General features: G+C 42.1%; 1 long non-coding RNA gene across 2 annotated transcripts in view; it reads right to left on the reverse strand.

Moving 5' to 3' along the window:
* Positions 1–23382, reverse strand: part of LOC142071563 (uncharacterized) — a 152531-nt gene that overhangs the window by 10193 nt on the left and 118956 nt on the right. Inside the window, exons 6-7 of one of the 2 annotated variants that reach the window (XR_012667669.1) lie at positions 15294–15425; positions 13843–13957 (exon numbers count right to left, since the gene is read on the reverse strand). This is a non-coding gene — a long non-coding RNA (uncharacterized LOC142071563). Of the gene's footprint in view, positions 1–13842; positions 13958–15293; positions 15426–18607; positions 18685–23382 lie in introns of those variants that run through there. The other variant, XR_012667670.1, reaches the window with a different exon arrangement.

Below are 23382 nucleotides of genomic sequence, written 5' to 3' on the forward strand. Positions count from 1 at the left end.
AAGGTGGATTCCCAACAACCCACTCTATCCTCCATGCAACCCTCCTACCAGGGTAAACCTGGAGAAACAGAATAATAATAGGTTTCAGAGTAACAGCCGTGTTAGTCTGTATTCGCAAAAAGAAAAGGAGTACTTGTGGCACCTTAGAGACTAACCAATTTATTTGAGCATGAGCTTTCGTGAGCTACAGCTCACTTCATGCATCCGATGTAGTGAGCTGTAGCTCACGAAAGCTCATGCTCAAATAAATTGGTTAGTCTCTAAGGTGCCACAAGTACTCCTTTTCTTTTTGCGAATAATAATACCTTCTTGTTATACAGGACTTTTTATCAGTAGATCTCAAAGTGCTTTACAAAGGAGGCCAGTATCATTATCCCCATTTTATAGATGTGGACTCTTCACAGCTGACTCTGTCAATGTGTTCTGAACCTAGCCTCTGGCAAACTAATGAGACAAGTGGTTGAATTATAAGGCCAAGGACCAAGAATGTCCTACTCCCTCCCCCATCCTCTTCTAAGTAAGGAGGTGTCTGTTAATGGGAACAGGATGGATGATTGTAATAGTAGCACATGGGAAACGACGCAGTTTCTCAAGCAGTTCATTTTGGCTTTTATAGGTTAAAACCAGCCCTTTGGACTTCACCCTGTAATCAGCTGTCTGGCAGCACAGAATTCATGTGCTCCTGGCAAGAAAGCTGAGCCATTGTGCTCTGCACTAGCTCTAGTTTCCAAATGGTTTGAAGGTTTAATTCCACACAGAGCACGTTGCAGAAATCTAACCTCAAGGTGACAGATAATCAGAGAGAGGTCCGTAGCCAAGAGAAAGGGACACAACCTTCTTGCCAGTCACAGCTAAAAAGATCTTGGCAAGCAGAGGTAACAAAAACAGTCTCTGCATTTCATATATTGTGTGTTACTTGATAGAGGGCAATGCTCTTTTGGACTTTCTTTGTACGATCTGAATGTGGATTTGAACTGTTGGGTGCATTTTTCATTATTATTCCTTAATACATTTAAGGATATTTTGGTTTATTAGAGCAAGTTAATCCATTTCAGGTTTTTCATCATAAAAACACAAAAGGAGGCACAAGTCCAATTTTTCCACACGTGCAGGTCACCTTTCATATGTATTATGGCTCATTTGAAGATTCATAAGACATATGTTTGCACATTGTGATTCCATTGGTAACATGTTTAGACTGATAATCCTTAGAAACAAGACATATTCTATTCGTAGATGTTTTGAAATCTCAGCTGCTTTGCTTATTTTTTAATATAGAAAAAAAACATGCAACCTGCATTAGGAAGTAGTTAAAAAGGCAGTCAGTTGTTGACAGTTTTATCATTTTAAAAGAGCCAAATGGATGTTTAATTTTTTTTAATGTACTCCTGGCCTGAGAATTTATGTGCCAGATTTCAGCTAGCAGCACATTTTTAAGGGCAAGTTATAAACTCCCTATCTTGCAGGCATAGCTGTAATTGTATTTGATCCCAGACTTGGATTTATTCTCTACCTCAACTTGCATCTGTAAAGAATGATCAGGTTGGCTCTATATTTCTACTTGTAGAGTGGCAATGGGAAATGCAGGTTAGGAGAAATCACTGCTTTATTTAGACGTGGTGGATTAATTTTTCACAGTCTAAAGCTCTGTAACAATTAAAAGCCTGAACGCTGTCTACTTCTTTTTGACTGACAAACTGGATTTTACTACCTGGGCCCTTGTCACTCAGGACAACATCAGTATGGAATGGCTTTGTTAATGCAGTCAGTTTCAGTGTCAAGGAACTCCAGGTGGGACAGATAAAAGATCATCTGAGATGGCAAGCAGCCAGGAAATTAAAGATACAAAAGTTCAAGGTGTACATGTTTCTCAAACTTTTTAAAGAGACTGGTAACCTTATAGTCTTTCTACTTTGGGACTTTAAGTTTGTTCCATTAACCACAGTTAGAATCAAAATCACTTGTTGTTCTGTTTGTGAATGTGTGAGGGTAGGGTAATAACCAGATCATTTTGCAGCCACACCTACAATTTCTTGGTGATTTCTTATCTTCTTTTAGTGCAAAGCACACTCCAGTATTAAATATTTGAAAAAATAGCCTCTAAAGTTCTCTTTGGGCTATTTCTTGTTGAAACTTCTGTAAGCTGTGCTGCTAGTTAATTATTTGCACTGGAATGAATATGCATGTTTGTGCTTCTCTTGTTAATGTTTTATACATAAAATGATGGGCCTGATTCTCTTTCCCTGAATCCTGTGTAGCCATCTACACCAGTGCAAAGTGACTACAAAATACTGCCACATCAGAATAAAAACATTTCATCATGTTTGTCACTATGGGCTAGAGTCACAAAGGGATTTAGGCAGTGTGACACTGAGCATGGCATGAATGCATCCGATGAAGTGAGCTCTAGCTCATGAAAGCTTATGCTCAAATAAATTGGTCAGTCTCAAAGGTGCCACAAGTTCTCCCTTTCTTTTTGCGAATACAGACTAACAAGGCTGCTACTCTGAACCCTAACTTTTAGATGCTTAGGAATTCACTGGAACAACACTGCAATTCACCAATGTTAAGCACCTCAGCTCCCTAGCCAATGCCTGGAGAGAGACTGGTGCCACAGAATGCAATTCACAAAAGCCAGCACGTTAAGTGGGGAAGTGCCTAAGCTAACCAATGGGAGATGCTGATGAGAGGGATGTATGCTAAGGCCTGCTCCCTCACAGTGATAGGCACCTAAGTCACCTAAGAAGAAAGCCAAGGAAAGTGTGGGCCCCTTACTGAATGAGGGAGGCAACCTAGTGACAGAGGATGTGGAAAAAGCTAATGTACTCAATGCTTTTTTTGCCTCTGTCTTCACTAACAAGGTCAGCTCCCAGACTGCTGCGCTGGGCATCACAGCATGGGGAGTAGATGGCCAGCCCTCTGTGGAGAAAAAGGGGGTTAAGGACTATTTAGAAAAGCTGGACAAGCACAAGTCCATGGGGCCGGACGAGTTGCATCCAAGAGTGCTAAAGGAATTGGCGGCTGTGATTGCAGAGCCATTGGCCATTATCTTTGAAAACTTGTGGCGAACGGGGGAAGTCCCGGATGACTGAAAAAAGGCTAATGTAGTGCCAATCTTTAAAAAAGGGAAGAAGGAGGATCCTGGGAACTACAGGCCAGTCAGCCTCACCTCAGTCCCTGGAAAAATCATGGAGCAGGTCCTCAAAGAATCAATCCTGAAGCACTTACATGAGAGGAAAATGATCAGGAACAGTCAGCATGGATTCACCAAGGGAAGGTCATGCCTGACTAATCTAATCACCTTCTATGATGAGATTACTGGTTCTGTGGATGAAGGGAAAGCAGTGGATGTATTGTTTCTTGACTTTAGCAAAGCTTTTGACACGGTCTCCCACAGTATTCTTGTCAGGAAGTTAAGGAAATATGGGCTGGATGAATGCACTATAAGGTGGGTAGAAAGTTGGCTAGATTGTCGGGCTCAACGGGTAGTGATCAATGGCTCCATGTCTAGTTGGCAGCCGGTGTCAAGTGGAGTGCCCCAGGGGTCGGTCCTGGGGCCGGTTTTGTTCAATATCTTCATAAATGATCTGGAGGATGGTGTGGATTGCACTCTCAGCAAATTTGCGGATGATACTAAACTGGGAGGAGTGGTAGATACGCTGGAGGGCAGGGATAGGATACAGAGGGACCTAGACAAATTGGAGGATTGGGCCAAAAGAAATCTGATGAGGTTCAATAAGGATAAGTGCAGGGTCCTGCACTTAGGACGGAAGAACCCAATGCACAGCTACAGACTAGGGACTGAATGGCTAGGCAGCAGTTCTGCGGAAAAGAACCTAGGGGTGACAGTGGACGAGAAGCTGGATATGAGTCAGCAGTGTGTCTTTGTTGCCAAGAAGGCCAATGGCATTTTGGGATGTATAAGTAGGGGCATAGAGAGCAGATCAAGGGACGTGATCGTTCCCCTCTATTTGACATTGGTGAGGCCTCATCTGGAGTACTGTGTCCAGTTTTGGGCCCCCCACTACAAGAAGGATGTGGATAAATTGGAAAGAGTCCAGCGAAGGGCAACAAAAATGATTAGGGGTCTGGAACACATGACTTATGAGGAGAGGCTGAGGGAACTGGGATTGTTTAGTCTGCAGAAGAGAAGAATGAGGGGGGATTTGATAGCTGCTTTCAACTACCTGAGAGGTGGTTCCAGAGAGGATCGTTCTAGACTATTCTCAGTGGTAGAAGAGGACAGGACAAGGAGTAATGGTCTCAAGTTGCAGTGGGGGAGGTTTAGGTTGGATATTAGGAAAAACTTTTTCACTAGGAGGGTGGTGAAACACTGGAATGCGTTACCTAGGGAGGTGGTAGAATCTCCTTCCTTAGAAGTTTTTAAGGTCAGGCTTGACAAAGCCCTGGCTGGGATGATTTAGTTGGGGATTGGTCCTGCTTTGAGCAGTGGGTTGGACTAGATGACCTCCTGAGGTCCCTTTCAACCCTGATATTCTATGATTCTATGATTCTAAGTCCAGGCTGTAGGGAGGTGCCTCGCTCTGCTAGTGATCCATGAATGGGAATGTCTCTTCTGGAGGCAGGTGGTTTAGTCACCGAAGGCATTTCTTGTGAGAATGAGTTAAGCAGCTGCCTTATTCCACACAAAATGGCTGGAGGAGGAGGTGCCACCACCTGTTTTATAACTTTTAGCCAAGAGATGTGGGAGACCCAGGTTCAGTTCCCCCTGTGTGCCAGCGGGGAAGAAAGGATTGATAAGGGGTGTCCTAGGAACATGTGCTAACCACTGAGTTATGGGATGTTCTGCTGTAGGGGCTCCCTCAGTTTCTCCTTCTCAATAAATTGTTCCACTGTAGGTCAATAATGAAAGAGTGATTGGAGCACTGGGGTTGGGCACCAGGGTCTTCCACCTCTGAGGAAGGTTCCCTAACCAGGAGGCTACAGCACTTTTTTTCTCAGGCCCAATGATTCTTTAATTATTTACCTCCAAATAATGGCTTGTAGTATTGTACAGAGCGAGAGAGTCACGAATAATAATTGGGGAAGGAGGTGCCCTATTCCCATTTCAGATGATTTCTTCCTGCCCCAATGTAAATAGTTCATGTCCTAGCCTGGTCCACTATTTTCATGACTTAGTGAGGCTGCTGGGAGCCATTAAGACCTGGCTGGAGAGATTGGCATCAGAGTTTCTAAACAGTTTTTTAAAAATAATTTCTGTTCAAGCCACTAACGTCACCAAAAGAGTCTGGAGGCTCAGCAGGCTCCTCAAGGGTCAGAAACCCCATAGGTAATTTTTGTATTTATTTCTTTTGGGGGTGGGGAACACAGCCACTTTTTTTTTTTTTTCACTAGCTAAGCAGAGATTGTAATGTCTGGATTATTCATATTCAATTCAAAACTGCCCTGAGAGCTAAAAAGGAATGCAAATATTATCCCCTCCACGGAGTCCTAGAAAACATCACCTTTATTATGCTCAGCAGAATTTATTTGTATTCATATCTTTTAATATGATTTAGTCCACAATCTTCAAAAATTTATCCAAATGTGGAACTCACTCTCTATGTGCAGCCTTAGTGTACACTACATTCAAAGGCCTATATAAGGCTGTTTCAGGCTAAATAGGATTGCTATGCACACATTCCAGTTATTGCTTATGGGGTGAAATTTACCTCCATACCAAAGGGCAGAACAAAACTTTTACACCACGTAAGCTCTATTTTGAGGGTGTTAGTGGGACATAAGTCATGCGTGGTTGACTTGTGCTGGCCTTTTCCATATGGAGGATTTTGACCCTGTGTTAATAAGCAATACATACTATTCATGGGGGGAGGGGGAAATCACCTACATGCATGATGTAATATGAATGTATACTACATGCTAGATGCCACATGCATGATATGTGGGATGAAACTGTACAAAGGGTCAGATAGTTTGTACTGAGTGTGCTGTATGACTATATCTCAAACATGCTTCAAACTCACAAAAGCAATGGGAAATTTACCACCTACACACACGTTATTAATGCACACAGTGCACCTTGTTGCTCATCTCTGGGTTACAGCAGTAATATAAAATCCCATCAAGTTGTTATTACACAATCTTTCTTGCAAAAATGATACTTTACTGCGGTAATCATTTTCCTCCAGGAGACTGCACTAGAAGCTTTCATCTCCATTACTTGTGATTTATAAAGTAGACTTTGCACACACACCAAAAGCTTTCCTGTGACTGGCTGCAACACAATTAATGGAAGCTGTAATAAGCAGGGATGGGTGAATTCCACCTCGTGAATTATGAACTTACTCAAACAATATATGTTTCAAAGTTTGACATGAACTACAGTACTGTTGGGTTCCTGCTTTGCTCAGGAAAAAAAGAGTGGGAGCTGAGAAGGGTAGGGAGAAAATAATAGGGTGAAAATGAAGCAGAAGAAGAGGGGCAGTGTAAAATAAAAACAGGTAGAGGGAGTCTGAAAAGAGGAGCAGAAATCTGGAGAATGATACACTGTGATACTCTTCCCTCCCTCCCTCCCCCCCATATATACACACTTTAAACAGGACACTCATTTTGGCACAGTTTTCTCTTGAGCTAGAAAAACACATTGGCATTGTTTCTAAAACCTGTTCACCCTATGGAACATAATGGGCTTAAAATAGTGGGAAAAGTCTTGTTGAACTCAAACTTAGACTTAGATCCTGTCATGAGAAACATGTGAACAGGTTCATGTACAAATGCAGAGCCCCATCGACATCAATGGGATTCTACACTGGTGCAGGGGTCTGCCTGTGTGGTTCTTACTGAAGGATCAGGGCCTAATTTGGAGGGGGGAAAATATATTTTGCCAGAATCATTAACCTAAGACAACCTTACTGATAAGGTCATAGCTCGGTGCTCTGAAGCTCTCATGACAAAGTCAAATTGAATGGAATGCAATAAAAGTTCTGCTGGACATGGTGTTCTGCATTTCCTCTTCTGTTCTTCCATCGGGCAATATTGCCCTTCCTCATTATCACCTGTAAATAAAGCCACGTGGCAAGAGAGAAGTTTATGTGCAGTAACTGCTTATAACAAAGCTAACTATGCTAAAGAGGAGGTATCACTTAAAGCAGCCCACTCATTTTAAGGCCTGTCATGTTCATTGCTCAGCCTCTGTAAAACCACCAGATTTTGTCTGAAGCCTACTGAAGCGCCTCCAGCTTTGCAATAGTTCCATTGCTATGCTGCTTACAGCCTCTTGTAAGGGACATTCCCCGTTCTTCAGTATTATATTTTAAGATAAAATTGGAATTAGCTACCAGAAAGAAGTCTGTGCTGGCCTTTAATTAAACCCTCCTTATGGCTCCATGTAGGAAGTTTCTGTAGGCATCCATGAGAGTGACATGGTTAGTTATGGAACGAAAAGAGATCTGTTTTTCTTTACTTTTGTGTAGCTTTTTTTGAATTTTGGGTATTTTATTAACTTTATTTGTGCGCTTTTTTTTTTTTGCCTTGAAATTGATAGACAGAGGCCTGAGTAGGGAAGGCTCAATGATAGATCTTAGTGACTAAGTAAACAATATGTTTTGCAGAGCTGCAGCTCAAGGCCAAGGTGGCTTAGAGGCATAAAGGCCGAGTTCTGTTGTTTTACTGGGGTGCTGGATTTCAACAGTTAAGGCAGGGTAGTGACAGCTAAATGGATAGACCTTTATTATTGGCATGAGTAGGATAGCAGTGTGTACCTGATCCAATGGCATTAGTGAGAAGGGCTGTTAACCCCTGTAGTTGTGGGGGTTTATTGTGTATGTGTGTGTGTGTGTCTTACACTGCTACTAACTTGTGAACTGAATATCTGAGTGTAAGCGATTGCATATTTTGAATCACCACCCATTACGCCTCTGAATACTAAGAAATGGCTCAGATGGAAAGATAGCAGCAGTTAAATTTACCATGACATGTATTGCTCTAGCTGTATAAAGATACATGGTATCTGTATATAAAATGTTACAAAGTTAACCCCTTTATGCTGTTTAGAATATACAAAAGACAATACATATTCTCCTTTTGGTCCTTTGCATCAGTTGAATATATACTATATTCAATTTCAGTGAATGTGTGTGTGTGTGTGTACAGAAAACTATTGCAAAAGGAAACAATGTACATAACTGAAAGGGGAATAGAAATGGTTGTTACACTGACTATTATAAATAGAATACAAATATATATATGTGTGTGAATTATATATATGTAATGCATATGTATGTCCTTCTTTTTATGAAACATATATACCCATATGCACAGTTAATGTATTTGCTATAAATATGTGTACAGTAAAAAAGTACTAATTTAATCATTACAGCTCATTAAAGGGTTAGAAATTGCTCCAACTAAGACTTTATCTCAATGAACACACTTGTCCTTTTCCACGGAAAAGATAAGCTATTTTCTGGGTCATAAGTTGTAACTCTTTTCCAAGAACATCACCTCCTGCATATCACATGATTATGGTTTGGTATCCAAATTCAACATTTTAGAGAGAGAGAGATCAAGAAGGAAGGAAATTTACCAGCAAATGAAGTAGTTACTGTCTAAATGTTTTCAGTGTTTTGATAAATTAGTTTGTTGCGTGCCAAGGCACATTCTGAATAGGTGTCAAAAGTCCACTCAGATTCAATCTAAAAATAACCTCAAAGTACATTATGTGCCAGCTTTTTGTTGATTTTAGCAGTTCAATATGTTTCAAAACCTGAGCTGAATTTTCATTACATATGGTTGGTAAGATCTCAGACTGTCAGTGGAGGCTAGAGCTTTAATTTCCTAACCTGAATTGTTTGCAGCCTTGCTGCCATTGCCAGCAGGGTGGAAGGTGCAGCTGCCAGACTCCTAATGCTCAGCTGATGAAGAATATAGCAAACATGTTTGGATTATAATAAATATACACACAATGCAAGGAAAGATAGAGCGCTGAAATTAGATATGAGGAAATAGTTAGGTGTGTGGTGAGTGCCAAAGGATTACCCACTCTGTCTTTCCTATCTTTCAACAGAAGCAACTAAAAGAAATTATGAGTCTAGTTCCCTGTAGTGCTGCTGTCCCTTCATGCTGTTCCGGAGGCATAAAGGGGCCACAAAGGAGGAAGGAAGCTCCCAGGGGACACCTCTTCAGATACAGAGCAGTTCTAGACCCATCCCTCCTTGCATGCCCTCTGGTGTAAGGAGGATAATGTGTGTCTGTGTGTGTATTAGGGCAGGGAGGGAGTATGGGATTCTCAGCCACTCAAGGTGGCAATGCATAAATTTGCACAGCCCTGAGATTGCTCTCACTTCCTTTGGTAGGAAAGCAGTCCCTGGCAGACCTAGAATAAAAGTGGTGTAAAAGCTAAGAATATGAACAAAGCAACTGTCAGTCAGGGCTCGTGGGTATATGTAGACATATGGGATTTACTCAGCTGTGTACAGTGTTTAATATTCTGGAGGCAACGCTTTTTGTGATGATTGGCAGACTATCTTTGTTTTTCGCCTCAGTCTTTTATTAAGACTTTGCTAGTTCTCTCAGCCTAACAGCACATTTAAAAGGTGGTGTGTCAGAGATCTAACAAGAATAGCAGTATTGTGTAAAATCATGGGCTGACCATCCAGTGGAGAAGGATCAGCAGGCATCTGTCCTTCATTATTTGTGCTAGCACATTCTGAAATAATGAGAAGTAAGAACAGAAGCATGAAAACTGTCCATAGGATTGAGAATGGCTTTCCTGCCTCTCGCACTAAAATGCACTGTGTTCCTCTGATATAGTTTCATGTATGTTTGTTATGATTGGAAACTTGTCTTTCCTAAATGATTGCATTCATGATCCCAACGTTTTAAGTCCCACTGATGAACAACCAAGCTGTCTGCAGACAGAAGAAATAAATGTTTTTAAAGCAAAAAAGCTCATTTCAAAGCCTGCTGACAACAAACTTTCAGTATATATCCATAAAGCATCTCAATGTTTGTGGGTGAGCAGAATATAAATAACTTTTTCAATACAATGTCATGGTCATATCATGTAAGGAACCAGTTGACTCAGAATGGGCTTACTGTGGCTAAGTACAACATTGATTCATCCAAATATTATCCTCCTTATGTATATTTATTTCTAAATGGAAAAAGGAGGTAATACTCAGAATCTAATAAAAGTGTCCTGATCTCTATTCTGTGGCATCTCTGTACTCAGAACATATTATGTTTCTGAACATTGTTTGAAATAAGGGCAATGAAACCAGGAAAATCCCATTGCGCTAGCTAGGTACAAAGGTCTTGGTTGTAAAACATGGATATCTCCATTCCAATTGGATATACAGTAAAATACCATATTCTATTAGGACAGAACATCATGCTTTAAGGATATAGGCAAGATAACTCAGGCTGCAAACTTAATCTCCTCTCCTCCATCACTACAGAGCTTTACCTTAACCAGAATGTACCCAACCCCCACGCACTTAAACATTGCTAAGGCTAAGTTTTAGAACCTAATGAGGGGGCAAAATGAGAATAAAGAAAAAAATTCCCTTTCAGGAAGCTTTGAAAGGATGCTGAATGACTTTTTTCAGCACAATGTGTCACTTAGATCAGTTTTCTAATTCAGCGTGTCTCATAGGGTACGATCCAAAGCCCACAGAAATTAGTGGAAAGATTCCCATTGACATCAGTGAGCTCTGGATCAGGCCCATTAAGAATACTTTAGAAGTAATATGAGGGACCGAATCAATATGAAGTCAACTGGAAATGGACACTCATCCACCAGGAAGATAATCCCTCAAGTGATTAAGGATTTAAAAATAAAGACAGAAAATGTCCATGCCCTCCATTTGTTTGCTACTCCCACTTATTGCATCTTGTCTTGAACTCAGTTGGGCAGCAACTTGTTTCTTGCTGAGTCTGCAGAATGTCTAGCACAATGGTGCCTCCAATCATGATTGGGGCCTTTGCCTACTACTATGATACAAACACAAGGTCATTTTAAATTATTTTATGGAGCCCTATCATTGAGACCTTTGTTAAATTGTGTTTATTATAGTGGTCCAAACAGCACAATGCTGGTCTTGCAGTTAAGGCATTGGATTAGGACTCAGAAAATCTGCATTCAGTCCATGGATCAGGTACAGACTTCCTTTCTGACCTTCAGCAAACCCCTGTGTGCCTCAATTCACCATCTGCAGAAGCTGAATAATAATATTTACCTTCTCCCACCCTTTGACTGCTTTATCTATTTAGATTGTAAGCTCTTCGGGGTAGCAACTGTCTCTGTTTTTGTTTATACACAGCACCTAGCACAATGAGGCTCTGATCTCAGCTGGATTCTTTAGATGCTACTGTAGAACAAATAATAATAATAAAAAAAAATTTTCTCAACTACAAATGCTTTAATAAACGTTCCTAATTTGAGCTCATAATATCTCTCTTCCCCTCCTTTCCCCTCCACATTTATCTCTCATAAGATGAAACACTGCCCTTTTCTGCCAAATGTGCTTGGGCCTTTCTTGGAAACCTCTCTTCCTCCCCTGTGGTGTTCGCTCATTTCTTTACACAGAGAACTGAGAAGCATGCAATTAGTGAAAAGCAAGACAGACCTTGTCAGCTGACATTAGCTTTAGAAGGCTCAACAGTCTCCTGATCAGGACAGAGACCATCATTTACTGTTAAATGATTTCTGGAAAAAAACCCAACAGGATGACTTCCAAGATCCTTTCTCTCTCTCTCTCTCTCTCTCTCTGTAAATAACATTAATGGTTGTAACGGTGTATAAAATCTGTCTCAATGGATAGTCTCCTTTTCCATAACCTTCACGAAATTTGTTTAAATTCTGGCTATGAGGGGATAAGGCTCTAGGGGCCTCAGGGACTGCTCAAAGAAACTTAACTCTCTCTTAGAGGGAGAGCACCTTCCTAAGAGGATCACAATGTCTTGGTGCAATGTTCTGTTGGCAAAATCCCGGGGGGGGGGGGGGGGAAGAGAGGGGGGAGGGCTACATAATGCTATACCACCTCCCACCTAATCTTTCTAGCATCATGCATGAGTACATGAGAAGGAACTCCTTTCCCCACAACAATACACATAGGACAAACTAGGACTGAAATTATATTAAGCACAAATATTCTAAACAGTTAGTGATTGTAAATGGGCTATAGAACGCAATAGAGAGGAGTTACACCATTCCCTGGGAACACAGAGATATTGTGTCTTAGGCTCCAGAGTTTCTCTGTGCTCCCAAACAGACAAGGAACACAGGAACTGTCAGACTGGATCAGACCCAAGGTTCATCTAGCCCAGTATCCTGTTTCTGACAGTGGCTACAATCAGATGTTTCAGAGGCAGGTGTAAGAATCCCACAATAGTCAGGTGGGGGATAAAACTGTCCTTCACATTAGGTCTCATGCTCATCTCTTAGAGATAGGCTTAAACCCTGAAACATAAGGTTAAATATTCCTTCCAACATTTTTTTGTAATTAATTATGATAATTCTTGATATCCACCTACATGTCCAATCCCTTATGAATCTTACTAAGTTCTTGGCCTGAGTGATTTCCTGTAGCACTGAGTTCCACAGTCCAATTATGCATTGTATGAAAAAAGTATTTCCTTTTGTCAGTTCTGAATTTGCTACCTTTTAATTTCATTGGATGTCCTCTTTTTCTTGTGTTATGAGACAGGGAGAACAGATGTTCCTATTCTCTCTTCTTTGTACCATTCATTATTTTACATACTTTACTCATCTCCTTGCTAAGGTAAACCATCCCAATCTTTCCAATCTCTCTTCATCCGAGTTTTTTTTCATACCCTTGGCCATTCTGGTCACCCGTCTCCAAACCCCCTCCAGCTCTGCAATATTCCTTTAGAAATACAGCCATTTTACAAACAGGTTGATCAGTATGGCACACAGTATTCCAGGTCAGACTGCACCATTGATATATAAAAAAGTATTATCAGATTCTCCATATTATTTTCCATCCCATTCCTTTTTCATCCTAACATCTTAGCTTTTTTTTTTTTTTTTTTACCACAGCAGCATGCTGTTTTTATTGAGCTGCTTACAATGAGTCCAGGTCCCTTTCTTGAGGGTAGGGGAGCATGCTACATCCTTCAGGGATTCACTTCCTGCTGTGGCCAGCTAGCTTCACTGGCAGGTGGTGAGTGTGGGATGAGTGCCAGGGATAGGTCTCCTCACATACTATGTTCCCAATCACACTCTAAGCACGAACAAGAGTCCAGGTGAGCGTTCCTCCCAGAAGGCAAATGAAGCATGTAATTGGAAACGTTTGCACATAGCTCACACCTTCCTGGTTCCTGATCACTAGATGTTCTTTGCTAACTCAGGCTATACTGATAAGGTCTTGGCATGGGCAGCAAAAGCCAAATAAGAGAATTAAAGAAAAGAGACAGAACACAGTTATATAACACAACTCAAACCAAGCCTCTCCGAAGATACCAGCTGTCTACAGACAAAGTTCAGTAGATATTATTTCACACAGCCTTCAGAAAGGATTTTTCCTCCTGATTACTTATCAGCTAGTTCTGAAAGTGAACTTAGTGCTAGTGAAAGGTGCCAAATCAACAGCTGTGGGGACTGAAGTCCTCTCTTCACACAACAGGTACACAGCATGGGCTAGTCGACTTCTTCACCACACGGCTCAGTTCAGAGGGAGCATTTCATCAGGAGGGAGTTCATTCTTTCTCGAGCTGACAGCTATATGGCCCTCATTACCATAATATCTAACTGACTCACAATCATTAATGGAATTTATCTTTACAGCAGTCCTCTGAGACAGGGAAATGTTATTTTCATTTTATAGACAGCTGACTGAGGTGAAGGATAGATGAAATTACTTGTTCAATGCCACAGAGGAAGTCTGAGCCAGGAAGTGAATGCCAGTCGTCCAAGTCCCAGTCTGATGCTGTCTCCACAAGAACCATCTTTCTTCTCTTGGATTGTCTGCTGAGACTGGCAAATAATGCAAAGTATGAGAGTGTTTTGGTGTTTAAGATTTTTTAATGTGGACATCTGTTAGTTAGCACAGGGCGCAGACCACCATCTCAGTGCCTATAACTCACCAGATACTAAGGCCTTTCCATCACTGCTGATCAAGACTGCACTGACTCAAATTGCTGAAAGGCTCCTTATCCCTTTGCCCACTCAGTCCCCCAGCCACTGCTCTTATTTTCTTTTAATTCTTTCCAGGTTTGTTTCTTCCACCAGCCAGTAACACAGCAGAACCTATTTCAGTGAACATAGTTACAATAGTAAAACACTGCCTATAGAGGAGTGGAGGGAAAATCCCCAATTACTCAGTTCACTTCAGTGGCCTGTCAATCCTCTGCTCTGAGCAGCTTTTGTGATGTAGATGCCAGTGGCCACCTATAAGCCCCCTTTTGCCCACACATACTTTGATGCACACTGTCTGCAGTTCAGCTGTAGCCTGGGATCTGATCTACCTGGGGCTGCACTCAGCCCCACTCTTTGCCCTGCACTTTAGTCACAGGGCAAAGGAGCCAGCTAGTGGCGGATTAATGATTTTGCCACCCCTAGGCCCTGAAATAATTGCCGCCCCACCCCCAGCAGCTCCCCATCATCCCCGTCCCAGCTCACCTCCGCTCCACCTCCGCCTCCTCCCCTGGGCGCGCCGCCGGATCCTGCTTCTCCCCGCTCCCTGCCAGTGGTTGTGCACGAAACAGGTTTGTGAAGGAAGGGGGAACGTGGCGCGCTCAGCAGAGGAGGCGGGGCCGGGGCGGGGATTTGGGGAAGGAGACCAATAGGGGCAGGGAGGGGGCGGGGAAGGGGTGGAGTTGGGGCGGGGCCAGGGGTGGAGAGCGCGAACCGGCTCCGGGGGAAGCAGCCTCTGGCTGCTATTATAAATTTGCCGCCCCTGCAAATTTGTTGCCCTAGGCCTAGGCCTCGTCGGCCTTGGTGTTAATATTCCACTGGAGCCAGCAACAGTAATGAGGATTCTCAAGCCAGCACAAGCTGTGTCAGTAGGGCACAGGTGAAAGTGCAGCAGCAGGTCACGCTGATCTGCAAGGGCATGTCAAATATCTATGAGTGTGGGCAGCACTTTGGCGATTAAAGAGCAGCTCAAGCATTTCATACGTTCATTAGATCTGGGAATGTTTCATGTGTGCCACATACTCAGAGAACTCAGGACAGCATGGGTTTAGCCTCATGCATATCTTTTTTTAATGGTACTTCATGTGTATGTGAACATCTCCTGCCTCTCTCAGGAAATACTGCCAGATGCCAGGTTCACAATCCCAGCGTCACTGATCACCAGGATTTACATTACCTGCTTCTCTTGGTGGCAGGTGTAATCAATGAGGATGATTGTATCAGCCAACCTTCTTTCTTATATGACCACGGTGTGCTACGCCATGCTGCTGGTTATGCCGCTAGTTATGCACTTGTCTGTTTGAGTTGCCTGTAAGATACAGTGTTTGCTCAGTTTGAGTGCAGTCAAGCTCTGCCTTTTTTTCCTTTTTGCATCCTGGAGAACAGCGAGGCACTAAACATGTGCAGTTCTTCTGTCTGTCTCTCTCACACACTCACAAACCCACATACTTTGCTTCTTCTTAATTTATGGGTTTTTGGCTATACTGGTGAGCAAGTGGGAAAAAAGCCTCTTTTCTCTGCATAAACAGCTGCCAGGATCATTCCACATTGCACAGGAATGCATTGGAGTTGGGCCCTGCTAATGTGCCAGCAAAATCTCTACGCCCTCAAGGGCAGGGGTTCTCCACCTTTTTCTTTCCATGCCTCCCCTCCCCCAACATGCCATAACAATTCCACAGCCCACCTATGCCACAACAACTGTTTTTCAGTAGGTGAAAAGCCAGGGCCGGCATTAGGGGGTATCAGTCAGAGCAATTGCCCAGGGCCCCATACCATAGGGAGCCCTACTAAGCCAAGTTGCTCAGGCTTCAGCTTCATCCCCGGGCAGCGGGGCTCAGGATTTGGCTTTCTGCCCTGGGCCCCAGTAAGTCTATCACTGGCCTGTTCTTTCATTTATTTTGGTGGACCCCACTGAAACCTGCTCACAGCCCCCCAGTGGGCCCCAGACTCCTGGCTGAGAACCCATGCTCAAGGGGATGTGGTCTGGGATGGTATTCACTGCTTAGTATGTATGTGTCCATCAGTTCAAACCCTAGATTGAAGATGGTCCAAGCCTTCTCAAAGAAGTAGCAAGTATCTCCCAGCGTTGTGCTTTGGCTTTCCCCTATGAATCCCCTTTCAGCAGCAGACACACTGGACTGTCACACTAAAGCTAACCTGTCCAGAGCAGAATTTTACCCTAATAACTGATCACTATAAAATACAACCGCCTCGTATTTAGCAGTAATATGGGTAAATTGCTAAGGTAAGGTTACATAAATTATGTCTACATTTGGCAGCAGTAATCAGGTTTTTCCCTGATGTCTCCAGTCTGCAACTGTGAAAAGTATTACTAACCAAAGCTTCTTGCAGGATGAGTCCCAACTGGATTTCTGTGTTCTATTTGAAGCTTTTTGCAAGTCTGCCTGTCCCAAGATGCTCTCATTTATTACTGACAGTTCTTCAGAGCCAGGCTTCATTATAAGAGGATGCCTGTGTGATGCTTTTGTGGGTTTTTCACATTATATGTAAGCAGGGCTTTAGAGCTGTGCTCTGGCTCGGCTCCAGCTCCAGGCAAAAACCTGCAGCTCCACTGCTCCAGAGCTGCTCTGCGAGCTCTGCTCCAAAGCCCTATATGTAAGCCTTGCATACACTTTCCCTATTGACAGATTTCAGAGTAACAGCCGTGTTAGTCTGTATTCGCAAAAAGAAAAAAGAAAAGGAGGACTTGTGGCACCTTAGAGACTAACCAATTTATTTGAGCATGAGCTTTCGTGAGCTACAGCTCACTTCATCACTTTCCCTATTGCTCACTCCAGGAGGAGAGAGAGAGAAAGTTACTTTCTGCCAGATACCCTACCTCCTTGGCAGATGGGACCAGATGGAGGAAAATTATAGCCTAATTCTTCCTCCTTCCCATTTCTGGGAGCTTGCAGTCTTGTACTTGCATCAGGCACTAAAGATATTAAAGTTGTCTGCCTGGTTGTCTAGAATTAACACAGCATTCAGTATTGAGGCTGTCAGTCTCTTTTTATGATATGCTCACATTCCAGGTTAACAGGCTTGTAAACTGTATTTTGGATTTTCCTCCAGTCCCCTATAACAGCCTACTACCGCTGCCAGCTAATGGAGTTAGTCAAGTGGTCTGTGCTTTGGAGCTAAAGGTCATGACTTGTAACCCTACTCATGGGCTATAGTGGACATCATCATTATACCAGCAGTGAAGAGCCTCAGCTCACAATGACTTTTCTAATTGGTGTCTATTTATTTTAGAGTCCGCTCATGGGCGATATACGTCTCATTGTTGTGAGTGTCCCAGCAGGGGACAGCCATCATCCAATCCCTGTTTCAGCATAAACCAATAAAATACAAACAATTAATGACATAATTGTCATTCTAAGAAATAGCACACACCAACAATGAACCATCACAATGCGAGTTCATTTTATTTTATGGTCAGATGAGTAGCGATGCATCACACGCCTCTCATTAATTGCCAACGCGATCAGCATAAACATCCTTTTGAAAAAGAAAGCAAACACCACGTCATTATTTACAGCAAAGTATAATGTACATAACTTGATAAAAATTAAGTTCTAAACTGTTTTTTAATGTCAATGCTATTTTGTAAGTACTGCACTAGTAATAGGGACAAATGTTAATTGTGCCACATGGACTAGTATATCTTGTTCTTATGTGTGCAGCATGTTAATAACTATGCACTTATTAAATTTGACTCTTTTCCGCTGATGGAGAATAGTGAATCAGACTTTAAGTGTTCATTGGCTCTGTGAAGCAGTGGGACTTTATCCACTGCTACATCAATTAAAAACTAACAAATTCTTCATGGTCATTTTAGAAGAAGATTAAAGTAGAAGTTTGTGAACAGTGCCAGCATAGTGCTCTCTTAAAGTAGGAAAACACAGGACCAAATTCAAATAGTATAACTCCATTGAAATGAACAGAATTATACAAGGGATGAAGTTGGCCTGTATGTGTATGTGTGTCTCAGAGTGGAACGGGAATCTGGTGCGGTCCAGGCGGGGCAGATGGCAGATTGCAATGCCTGATGGGTAGAGGACACAAAGCACCTAGCATTTCTAATGTCATATGCCCACTTATACTTTACTTGCTATCTTATTTACCTTCCCATTTTAGAATTCATCTTGGACTCAATGAACACCACGAGACTAACAAGACTTTACAGATTTGTAGGCCTTGATTTACGGCAGAACAATACAGAGCCTGAGAGCAAAAACTATAGAAGCTACTTCATCATTCTACTTAAGGTAAGGCTACTTTATTCAAAATGCAGGGAAATAAGGTCAAGAAAAGCCACAAAATGTTAACAAACAGGAAGGAGAAGGGCAGCACTTGTCACTTAGTATATTCCATCTGCTGCCACAACCCTAAAGAAAATGTGCTTCATGCAAGATTAGCTGGAGCTGTGATGGGGTAGTGACACAGAAAATAAACAGGTAAATTGGCCACTCCTCTTCCACAGAACAACTTGATTGAGCCAGTGAGTCCCCTCTCTGAATCTGCTGGAAATAGAAGAATGTGTGCAGGAACTGGGTGAGGTATTTTTCCTGTGAAAAAAGTATGTGTGTGAACTCGTTATGTGTGAACTGAATTTTGGAACTTAATTCCAATTTACAACTGGGATTAGTGCAGATGAACCGTGGAGGCAACACAGTGTGAGTACCATGAAAACAAACTAGCACCACTAAAACCTAACTCTGAACACATTGATGTCATGATTCAGATTTCATAAATACATGGCAAAGCCCCAGATTGCACAGGGAAACATAACTTGACAATGGAGAAGCCTTAGACTCCGGTACACAACAAAAGAGACAAAGAGAGGTTTGACTTTATATTTGTAAAGGCACTCACCCGCAATGTGTTGCAGGGTTTGCAAAGTGAGTGGCAATGGAGGTTATTTAAAGCTGTGGCTAGCCTGATGGGTGAGATATTAGTTTAGCTTCATACACCATGGTGGGGAATCTGAGCACAATATCAGCCTGGGCATTCCTGTTATGGAGCGGATACCCTCACTCCTGGAACAGGTAATGGGGATAAGGAAGGAATGTTTTGCAACGTCTCGGGACAAAGTCCCCAGTGCCAAGTCGCATGTGGAAAAAACATCAGCTTTGGAGAAATCCAATTGCTCTAATTTCCTAGACTTGGGTAAAATGCTATGACTACATAAGATGAGAAACAAATCTAGGCAGCAAAAGTAGGCCACAAGGAAGGGAAATGGTGGGACCGAAATAACGTTGCTTGTCTGGGAAGCTGAGCCTGGGCCTACAACTGGGTGCTCAGTGCATCCCCACGTGGTGCCCCTTGCCTGTGGTGTTCCCTTTGGTGTTCAGAGCTCTAGGGCTGGGGATTTAGTGGCAATAAAGCCATACTTTTAAAAAAATAGTAAGATTAGAGAATGGGACGAGAGTGGTGAAAATCTCATGGAAAGAAGCAGAAGCTTCCAGGTAGGGGAGACAAGGAGGGAGATATTTAACAACATGTAAGGCCAGCACAGCTGAATCCTGATCTAGACTGGCTCATTTTCCCTCACAGCACATAGAAGCTTCTAAAAAGACCAGGAGAGGTGAGAAACTTACATGCATTCTTGTTACCTAGTTTACCATCACAGGACCAGAATGTTCTTTGTGGCTTTTTTATGGTGCTGTGTCTCATCACAATATTATGCTTTATGCCTATTCCTGCTCGTAAAACTTTGAGTACATAGTTTCCACACAACAAAAGCAAACTTTGGGTAAAGGTCAGGGCATTTCTTGTATCATACAGATAAGCCTGGCTGTTTGTGGTACAAGCTTTACCCATTTCAATAAACAAAAATATTCAGCATTTGCAAACATGCAGCTTCCAAACTTGAGTAAAAGGCAGCATCCCAGACCCTCTCTTGTGTGGAAGGCTATTATTTGAATGGTTCTTTTTCAAGGAATGATTATGAAAAGTGGGACCAAAGGAGCCAGATAAGATTTGTGCCTCTCTATAAGTGAAAGAGGAAGGTGAACCCCATGCTCCAGGACAAAAGGAGGAGCCTCGTTGTCATTTTCTAATGTATTGTTTGTTAAGCACCAACCAGCATTGTACTGCGTTGTGAAGGTTCCTTCCCCATTCTGAACTCTAGGGTACAGATGTGGGGACCTGCATGAAAGACCCCCCTAAGCTTATTCTTACCAGCTTAGGTTAAAAACTTCCTCAAGGTACAAACTTTGCCTTGTCCTTGAACCCTATGCTGCCACCACCAAGCGTGTTAAACAAAGAACAGGGAAAGAGCCTACTTGGAGACGTAGTCCCCCAAAATATCCCCCAAGCCCTACACCCCCTTTCCTGGGGAAGGCTTGATAAAAATCCTCACCAATTTGCATAGGTGAACACAGACCCAAACCCTTGGATCTTAAGAACAATGAAAAAGCAATCAGGTTCTTAAAAGAAGAATTTTAATTAAAGAAAAAGTAAAAGAATCACCTCTGTAAAATCAGGATGGTAAATACCCTACAGGGTAATCAGATTCAAAACATAGAGAATCCCTCTAGGCAAAACCTTAAGTTACAAAAAGACACGAAAACAGGAATATACATTCCATTCAGCACAGCTATTTTACCAGCCATTAAACAAAGGAAAATCTAACGCATTTCTAGCTAGATTGCTTACTAACTTTTTACAAGAGTTCTGAAGAGCATTCCTGATCTGGTCCCGGCAAAAGCATCACTCAGACAATGACAGACCCTTTGTTCCGCCCCTCCCCCAACCCATCCAGCTTTGAAAGTAATTTGTCTCCTCATTGGTCATTTTGGTCAGGTGCCAGCGAGGTTATCCTAGCTTCTTAACCCTTTACAGGTGAAAAGGTTTTACCTCTGGCCAGGAGGGATTTTATAGTTCTATGTACAGAAAGGTGGTTTACCCTTCCCTTTATGTATGACAAGGGTAAACAGCAAGACACTGTCAGGCTAACACAATCTCTTACAGAGCTGGAGGAGGCTTCTGTTGTCTAATTTCATCCGGCACCAGTTACAAACAGTGCCAGCCAGCATTGTTCATGTATGGTCACTATCTACTAAAGCCAAGGGTCTATAATCCTCATGCTTAATGCCAGTGATGTGACAATAGGTCCCAACAGAAAAAATATTGCATCAAAGAGAAACATGTTAATAATGATAGAGGCCTTTGAAAAGAGACAGCGTGGAAGTGTTCACTTGGCACCCACCAAGTTCACATCCCTTACAGCCACCACTAGATCACACCAACATCTTCTCCCTTCTTGCACCTACTGTCTCTCTGGCACAATTACTATTGTTATTATTTCTTAAGAACATAACAATGGCCATACTGGGTCAGACCAAAAGTCCATCTAGCTCAGTATCCTGTCTTCCAACAGTGGCCAATGCCAGGTGCTCCAGAGGAAATGAACAGAACAGGTAATCATCAAGTGATCCATCCCATCACCTATTTCCAGCTTCTGGCAAACAGAGACTAGGGACACCATCCCTGTCCATCTTGGCTAATAGCCCTTGATGGACCTATCCTCCATGAACTTATCTAGTTCTTTTTTGAATCCTGTTGTAGTCTTGGCCTTCACAACATCCTCTGGCAAAGAGTTCCACAGGTTCACTGTGCATTGTGTGAAAAAATACTTCCTTTTGTTTGTTTTAAATCTGCTGCCTATTAATTTCATTTGGTGACCCCTAGTTCTTGTGTTATGAGAAGGAGTAAATAACACTTCCTTATTTACTTTCTCCACACCAGTCATGATTTTATAGACCTTTACAGTATCCCCCCTTAGTCGTCTATTTTCCAAGCTGAAAAGTCCAAGTCTTATTAATCTCTCCTTATATTGCAGATGTTCCATGCCCCTAATCATTTTTGTTGCCCTTTTCTGAACCTTTTCCAATTCCAATATATCTTTTTTGAGATGGGGTGACCACATCTGCACGCAGTATTCAAGATGTGGGCGTACCATAGATTTATATAGAGGCAATATGATATTTTCTGTCTTATTATCTATCTCTCTCTTAATGATTCCCAACATTCTGTTTGCTTTTTTGACTGCCGCTGTTCAGTGAGTGGATGTTTTCCGAGAACTATCCACAATGACTCCAAGATCTCTTTCTTGAGCGGTAACAGCTATTTTAGACCCCGATCATTTCATATGTATAGTTGGGATTATGTTTTCCAATGTGCATTACTTTGCATTTATCAACATTGAATTTTATCTGCCATTTTGTTGCCCAGTCACCCATTTTTGAGAGATCCATTTGTAGCTCTTTGCAGTCTGCCTGGGACTTAACTATTTTAAGTAGTTTTGTATCATCTGAAAATTTTGCCAACTCACTGTTTATCCCTTTTTCCAGATCATTTAGGAATATGTTGAATAGGACTGGGCTCAGTACAGAGCCCTGGGGGACACCACTATTTACCTTTCTCCATTCTGAAAACTGACCATTTATTCCTACCCTTTGTTTCCTATCTTTTAACTAGTTACCAAGCCATATGAGGACCTTCCCTGTTATCCCATAACAGCTTACCTTGCTTAAGAGCCTTTGGTGAAGGACCTTGTCAAAGGCTTTCTAAAAATCTAAGTACACTATATCCACTGGATCCTTCTTGTCCACATGCTTGTTGACCCCCTCAAAGAATTCTAGTAGATTGGTGAGGCATAATTTCCCTTTACAAAAGCCATGTTGACTCTTCCCCAACAAATTTTGTTCATCTATATGTATGACAATTTTGTTGTTTACTATTGGTTCAACCAGTTTGCATGGTACTGAAGTCAGGCTTACAGACCTGTAGCTGCCAAGATCACCTCTGGAGTCCTTTTTAAAAATTAGCGTTACATTAGCTACCCTCCAGACATTTGGTACAGAAGCTGATTTAAATGATAGGTTACAGACTACAGTTAGTAGTTCTGCAATTTCACATTTGAGTTCCTTTAGAACTCTTGGGTGAATACCATCTGGTACTGGTGACTTATTACTATTTAGTTTATCAGTTTCTTCCAAAACCTCCTCTAATGACACCTCACCTTAACAATGATGATGGTCAGGAAATAAGATTCCATTTTTGCAAAAAGTTTCTAAACTTTTTATTTCCAATTTTTGAAAAAAAATTCCTTTTTAGCACAATTTTCTGACCAGCTTTTGTTTCTGGTAATGCCTCAAATGTGCCAGGTGCTGTACAAACTCAAAAGGAGGCACAGTGCATGACCCAAAGAGCTTACAGTCTAGAAAGACAAAACAGACAGAAATGGGTTGTAAGGGAAA

The sequence above is a fragment of the Caretta caretta genome, chromosome 3 (assembly GCF_965140235.1).
Source record: "Caretta caretta isolate rCarCar2 chromosome 3, rCarCar1.hap1, whole genome shotgun sequence".
NCBI lineage: Eukaryota > Metazoa > Chordata > Testudines > Cheloniidae > Caretta > Caretta caretta.